The sequence below is a fragment of the Sinocyclocheilus grahami genome, unplaced genomic scaffold (assembly GCF_001515645.1).
Source record: "Sinocyclocheilus grahami isolate Dianchi unplaced genomic scaffold, SAMN03320097.WGS_v1.1 scaffold388.1, whole genome shotgun sequence".
In the NCBI taxonomy this organism is placed as follows: Eukaryota; Metazoa; Chordata; class Actinopteri; order Cypriniformes; family Cyprinidae; genus Sinocyclocheilus; species Sinocyclocheilus grahami.
Genome location: NW_015505567.1, coordinates 194,278 through 202,142, shown reverse-complemented (window position 1 = coordinate 202,142; position 7,865 = coordinate 194,278). Strand labels below are relative to the sequence as shown.

General features: G+C 36.2%; 1 long non-coding RNA gene across 1 annotated transcript; it reads right to left on the bottom strand.

Annotated features, from left to right (window-relative positions):
- Nucleotides 1-5,490: 5,490 nt before the first annotated feature.
- On the bottom strand, nucleotides 5,491-6,292 carry LOC107550120 (uncharacterized). Its single transcript, XR_001604627.1, has 3 exons — nucleotides 6,202-6,292; nucleotides 5,910-6,008; nucleotides 5,491-5,547 (listed from the first exon to the last, which is right to left on the bottom strand). It is a non-coding gene; the product is annotated as an uncharacterized lncRNA (long non-coding RNA).
- Nucleotides 6,293-7,865: the final 1,573 nt, after the last annotated feature.

Below are 7,865 nucleotides of genomic sequence, written 5' to 3'. Positions count from 1 at the left end.
TTTAATTAATAATATAACAATATTTTAAGTGTATTGTTTTAAATAAAGAATATAATATGGATTTTGAAATATTTAAACGATAGATGATATGGATAGTAAAGATACGTTTAACATAAAATATATAAAATATAATCACTGCCGGTAGATGTATAGGTGATAGTTCGATAGACTGATAATTCGTACTTGACTTGAATTAGCTCTTTGCTTTTTAAATAGAGTTATTTTTTGAACAGTGACAGAGAGTCTGCAAAATGACTCTTCTGTTCTGTGTATGAAAATATCAGAGGTATGTGTAAGGTTTACGACCATAGCGAAAGCCAAATAATGACGATTTCACAGCTAGATTTGTTCCATATGTGAAAACACATTTTGTGTTTATACAAACTTTTTAAAATGAAGCATAACATAGCCTAATGGTAGTAAAGGTCAAAGATCTCGAATTACATACAAGCATCAGCTAAATCAATATCCATATGTGAAACATTCAATGCGTGGGTCGACAGAGGCATAAATCTGCCTGAACCATCTTTAATGACTGAATAGAATCTAGGGTTTTTCTCTGAAAATATTCTTCTAAAAGATACATTAACTTCATCTAAATATTTGAGACGTTGTTTGAGGTGACATGGCTGAGTCACGTTTGCGCTGTGACAAACAAAGAGGCTCCTTTCCATCCTTTTAAAACAAGAGAAATATTTGTAGTTTTATTTTTAAACATACAGAAAGATTGTGCAAGGGGAATAAAACATTGAAGATGATACTTAAAATAAGAAACTTTTAAAGAGTGATTGATGTGAAATAAATTATACTTTAGTTGAAATGTAAGCAAAAAACACAGTATCCTACCAAATGTTTATTTAAAGTCTTAAGAATAACAGAATAACATCTCAGATCATCTGGTCTAACTCATCCCTCACCAACCCTTCTCTGTGAGGGTCCATCAGTTTCACATTGGGGATTACCCCGGGGAGGACCTGCCAGGTTTTGGTTATGATTCAAGTTAAACATTTTATTTATTTATTTTGTAAATCACTCATCCATGTTTGGACGTCGTTGCGTAAAGTTCTATCTCTTAGCACTCTAAAAATGTAAGGCATCATTTTTATATTTATTGAGACCTAAAATTATATTAAATGTTTATTTTATACAGCGTGTTATATATAATTACAGTTTTATTTGCTACTATCTTCTTTAAATGAAGAGAATAGTGTATTTAATAAGTTCAATAAGCTTAAATAAATGTTAAATACATGTTTAAATGTATAATTTTGCTTCAGTAACATGTTACTATGATGTCATATATTTTATTACCATATTATTTAAAATAGAGATAAGTCTCTCTTTAGCTCGAAATGTTTATGTATGTATGTTCTTGTTTATATGACTTATCAGGATGCACATTTTTATAATGACATGGGTATTACACTGATATAACAACGTAAATGTGTTCATGAGGATATTTCTTGAGTCCTCATAATTAAAATTCTTACAAACAATATTTAATTAAAAATGTAAGATATTTTTAATTAACAGAGATATTTGTGTGATGGGGTAAGTGTTTGTACAGTACAAATTCATTATGCCTATGGAGCGTCCCCAGAAAACATAAAAAACAACGTGCGTGTATGTGTATGCGTGCGTACGTGTGTGTGTGTGTGTGTGTGTGTGTGTCTGTGAGAGAGAGAGAGAGAGAGAGAGAGAGAGAGATGGTGAGGGTTAGAACGAGAGACAGAGGAGCTTTTCCTACTTAAATCTCTGGTTGGTCATCATCACCCCCAGAATAATGTAAAGCATTTTTATTGTCAACTGAAACTTTAGTAAATGTTTATTTTTATAAAGTATGTTATATATAATCACATTTTATTTATTTAAATGAAGAGAATGATGTGTTTTATAAGTTCAATAAACTTAAATAAATGTTGAATACTTTTTTAAATTGCATGATGAATGATTTGCTTTTGTAACATGGTAGTAAAACATGCCGTCATATATAATTATTTATTTCCATATTCTTTAAAATAGAGATAAGTCTGTCTTTAGTTTGTAATTTGTATGTATGTGTGTGCTTGTTTAGGATATATGATTTATCAGAGAGAGAGAGTGCGAGAGAGAGAATCTGTTAAAATTGTTTATTTATTCTGTTTATTGTTCATCCCATTCCTTCTTGGAAATTTTAGGTGAATATATACCTGACATGTCTATGTATTTCACAGCTCTTTTCTGATTTTCCACAGAAGTGCACAGGGTCTATTTATCTAAGCCTGCCTTGGAATGCAACCGGACACACGGACCCCAGATAGGCAAACCCCCCCCGGATGTGGGAACGGACCATAAAATCTACAAAAACATTCCTCAGGAGTTCATTTATCGCCTGACATCCTCGGCCACATACATACAGCTGAACAAACATCATATGTCTTCCCCCGGAGGTCATAGGTTGATGTCGGAATTTCACATATGCCGGTTTTCACATCTAGACATCTAACGGGTCACCGGGCTCAACACAACGTGGGTGGTCGTGATGTGGGGGGACGGGAAAGGTCAATAGGTCAAAGCCATCAATCAAGTTGACATAAGCACCATCATATATACTACTTTGGTCTTAGGACATTCATGTTTAATCTCAGTCTCTATATGCCCTGCTACAGAGACTGTCTGCCGTTAAACTGAGTGGTAGTGGTTTGGTTCTTCAAATCCCACTGGACTTGTCTTTCTCTCAACTGGCGTTTCTTTTCATCCACTTTAGATAATTTTCACAATTGATTGCGAGGTGTCCGTCTTCCCCACATATAAAACAGTAACCAGGACGAGGACGAAAGTATGTCACAGGACCAGTTCTCTGCTGATTGTTCTCATCCTTCTCGGTCTGTCTATGCTGGAATTTTGCTGAGGAGCCTTTGGAGGTAACGGTCTTCCCTGTTCACTGTTGGGGTGTTTGAGGAGCTGTCAACTGAGCCTTTAATTCTGCCACATGCTTCTTCAATCCAGCTAACTCCTTAGCTTCTGGGTTTTCTTTTGGTCTTTCTTTATCAGAAATGCATGTTTTTATAGCCTCTACTTGTGCTTGTAGTTCCCTTAGTTCTTTCCTCAGCTGCTTTACGTCATCATTTTTTGAACTTTCAGGCTGACAATTCTGGTAATTTGAGGTTTGAATAGCAGCAACCTGAGCATGAAGTTCAGATATCTGAGCCCTCATGGTATCCACCTCTTCAGCTGCTCCACCAGCTGCATCATGGGAGTATGCTGACATTTAATGTGTCGCAGTTCTCAACTTGGGGGCATTACTCTGTTTATTCAATCCAAAATGATCTCTCATTCTGTCTTCTTTTGAGGCTTGCCGATCTTCCTCGGTGCGAATGGACACTACCAACTCTGCAAAGGAAGATGGGTTGTTTTTTTTCTAGCTGTAGGCTAGCAAATTAATCCATTATCCCAACATCCACGGCAAAATTGTCTTACGAGACAACGATTTTGCTCACTCTCAGAAATGCCGCCTCCAACAGCTCATCTCCATCCTCCACAGATCCATAGACAGACTCTAATAATTCCAAGTAGGCTGATGCTGAAGACTGGGGACTGTTTAATGACATCAGCTGCAGGAGGGAGCAGACTATCAAGTATTCTCCTTGCTTGAGACAAGTCCGAAATGGAAGGGTCATCCAGCAGAAATTGAACACTCGCTCTCCAAGTGTCAAAGTCTGGTTCATTAACTGGTCTAGGAACTTTCCCAGAGAAGGATCTGAGACGGAAAGAGATAGGTTGTAATGCAGTAGTGTCGTTTGTTCTGACAATGTGTTCAACTACAACTTTTTGCACGCTGGGTGGATCAATCATGTCCATTGTAAGATCTGGATTAGGTAATACTGTAGCTGCAGGACTGCTAGTTCAACTGTTAGGTCTTTCCTTGGACAGGTTTTGTGATTTCTTGGATTCGACTCCATGGAATGGTGAGTTCTCTGATGAGGGAGGGGGTGCGTGCTCTGTGGTCACTCTCTGTGATTTGGCTGGAGACAACTGTCCATCCAGTGAGCTAGCTGTACAATCACGCATTTGAGAGTCTGCTGCATTTGCATACTCAAATCTTTCACCTGAAGCAGGTAGGGGTTCAGTGAGAGAATGACCAGATTTGATCTTCTTTAACTCCTCCTGGAGTACTTCTTCAATTGACTTGCCACTAGCGTTAGCAATAGTTTGCAGTTCTTCCAAATACCCCTTTGTGGAACTGTCACTAGCTACATGAGGGTAGACAGAGCTTAAGGCACGCACATTAAAAGTAGTATCAGGATTTAGCACACTAATCATTGTTATGGGAAGTAGGGGCTTTAGTGCTTTCATAGCAGAGCTATGGGTAAATTCTATAACGGCATGAGGATGGAATTCAGAGTTTGGGTTGTCAATGAGAAAATTACGACTGATACTACCAAATCTCAAAAGCCACGCTTCTAAGTCCTGATCTGTTTCAGTCAATGTCAAGCCGCCAGCTATTACGGCATTTGTGACATTTACATTCTCTCTTCTTATGACGTCCATGTTATAATATTCTACTCAATGTATAGTTTCAATAGAACTCAGCTCTTTTACCTTGTCACTATTGCTGCAGGCCAATCTCTCTCCTGGCTGCTGGCTAGCCACTTTATTTGTAACCCGTTACATGCGATACCAATTTTGGGTCAACTCTGACAATGGACCAGTGAGCTCAAAAGATTCGGTTCGTCCGAGGAGAGAGATGATGCAGCAGCAGTGAACAGACTCAGACAAGATTTGAGTTAAGAACAAGATTTGATTTGTATTGTAACAGTGAATGGTAGAAAATAAATTTACATTCACAAAAATTCAATTCAAAGACTCAGAAATGTTTGTACTCAGTGTTGTTACTTACACCCCTTTGCTTCCTTATAGGGTTTAAGGCTGTTTCACCTTGTTGGTAAGTTTATATTTCTCCTTCCTTTTATCTTTTAGTTGATAATTCAAGCTAATGTGGAAATTGCTTAAAGCATTTGGTACTGAAACGTCTAATTAACTTTACTTTTTTTTTCTAAAGTGACCTGTTCTTGAATGTTTTTGAAAGAGATCTTATTTTAGTCAACCTTTAAACCTTTAACCCATATAATCAACACAGACATAGAAAAAAAGGGGTAATCCACAAATAAAACAAAATGACATTTTCTCTGGATGAAAATACCCACATTTCCCAAAGTCCTCTATGAGCTGACAAGAAATAACTGAGGAATCAAAAATCAGTTTATAAACTCAGTCCCAAACTTAAATTATTTGATGTTAATCTCAGTCTTTAGGCTTTACTCCAGATCAGGACGAAATGAACCGTGCAATTTCAATCCTACCAGTTAAAGATGAGCAGGTTCAGTTTTTGTGTCTGTCCAAACAGGAAAAATTCACGCAAGAGTTTCAAATGATTAGTTTACAGGTGGCTAGGTAGATATAGGAAGAGTTGAGACAGTTCAGGAATAATTCACACAACCATCGATTCATCCGGGGAAAATCCAGCAAGGGAACTCACATGGAACAAGAACAGGGAAAAAACCTGGCCTTGAGGACACAAGGCCACCAAAACAACAATTAGTATTTGATAACAAATACCATCAATAAACATAACTCCAACTAAAACACATCAATTAACATTCCTTTACATACTCAGTGTGATAAATTGTCTTTCTATGTATTATTTCTCTTTAACAATAAAGAAATTCTTCCTAATTGTCGTGTACTTTCTTTTATATCTTTTTGTTTGTCATACAATTGCACATTTGTACTTCTTTCTCATAAACAACAGCATTTTTGTTCACATTTCACACATTAAGGCATATTCGTCATTAATATTGCACCATTTGATAAAACACAATTAATTTGGATGGTATTGAAATAATAAAGAAAAAAAAACATTAACTCACCAAGGAACTCATACACACGTACATCAAATGAACCAGGACATTTGCAGATGAAACCCACTCCAAGACGTCACTCTCAATTGCATTCAGCTTCTCTGATCCCTTGGTTAGAGATATATGCACCACATGTTATATTAGCTTTATGCTAACGCTTAGATTGCATCATTAACATTGGGATAACACACAATGTGAACTATCATATCACCTCCGCTTGTTTTAGCCGCTAATATTTTTTTCCATATACTGTATATCATCATCAGTTTAACAATTTAAAGACACTTTAAACAACTCTTACTTAATTTCTCTCTCGTTTTGGAGCGTTGAATCTCCCGAAGCAGTATCTAGCATCCGCTCCCATCAGAAGCTCACGAGGAAGAGATATGCTGCGTTCAAATCCTCCTGGGACGTTCGTACTTACGAGTTGACAAGTCGTAATAACGATGTCAGGTGCTTTCAAGTCACTTTGCTCGGAACAATATCATGATTTTACTTTTTTCCCATAAAATTCAACGATTTTTTAAACTTTACATCTACAAAATGATGATTAAAGAATGTGCGTCATTGTGTTTTTGCTTTTTTCTGGTTTTATTCTATTTATGAAGGTGATATACACTGAATCATTATATGTTCTTTGGTAATTATACAATAATATAATATTTTGTATATGTAACATATGGTTTTATTTTACATTACAAAAAATGTATCATTTTATTAATTTCAACAAATTTACCATCAATACAGATGCTGCATATCTAGTCTTTGGATGCGTCCATTGCATCCAACACATTTTCTCACTCGGAAACTCGGGGCTTAAAGAAAAGTTCGAGTTTCCCACTCGTAATAATGACTTTGTGGTGGCGTTCATGTGCGTTCAACTCGTAAATACGATCTATCCAACATAACTTGAACGCACCAATAGATCTCAAACTCTCTGCTCTCTAAAAGTGCCACGATGGCGGAAGTCAAGTGATCTCATTGGTGAATTTACCAAGAGAGAGAGATTACGCTATTGGTCACATTTATAACTTTGATATTTTTACATATTTTCACATTATTAATTAATTTGTTCACAATTATTTTTGTTTTCACTGTTTTTCATACATATAATCTGTTATTTAATTTGATGTTATTTATGTGTCTGCTTCTAGTAACCTGGGTTACACTAGCACCTGGTTTAAGTCTGTGTTATAATAATAAAGTTAAAATACTAACTTTATAATTACAGTATTATGTTTCTACTCCAATTTGCCTTTTTCTATCAGCTATCAGCTATCACAAAACATAAAAAAGTGGATCGTCCAGGCTATGACAGACAGTATTAAGACTCAAGGGTATGTAAGCTTTTAAATAGGGTCATTTTTATAAATTCAGTCATTACTTTGTCTTTTGGAGTGTATGTAACATCTGTTATGTGAAATAGCTTATTCAAGACAGTACTAAATAACATATAATAATGATAATTTTCATGATCCCTCTAATTTCATTAAAGGGGTCATATGATCCGATTTAAATTTTTCCTTTCTCTTTGAAGTGTTACAAGGTCTTGGGGCATAAAGATGATCTGTAAAGTTGCAAAGACTAAAGTCTCAAATCCAAAGAGATATTCTTTATGAAAGTTAAGAGTCAACCACGCCTACCTAAAAATGCTCATTCTAACACGCTCAAACATGTCTACATCACGATGTGGGAAGATTTGCATAATGCCGCCCAAAGAAAGAAGGCGTAACTTTTATTCGCTCACTCTAGCCCGCCGCCGCTCACTCAGGCCTGCCGGCCTCCGCTCACTCTAGCCCGCCATGTGAAACTGCTTTGTTTGGCCTTCCAAAAGAGGACAAGACTATAAATCAGTTTAATAAAACCTTACTTGTATCACACTTGACGTGGTTCATTGTTTGCTCCAGTTAATCATGCAGATTTATGCTACAAGCTTTTGTAGACTTGTACAGTAAGGAAGTTATT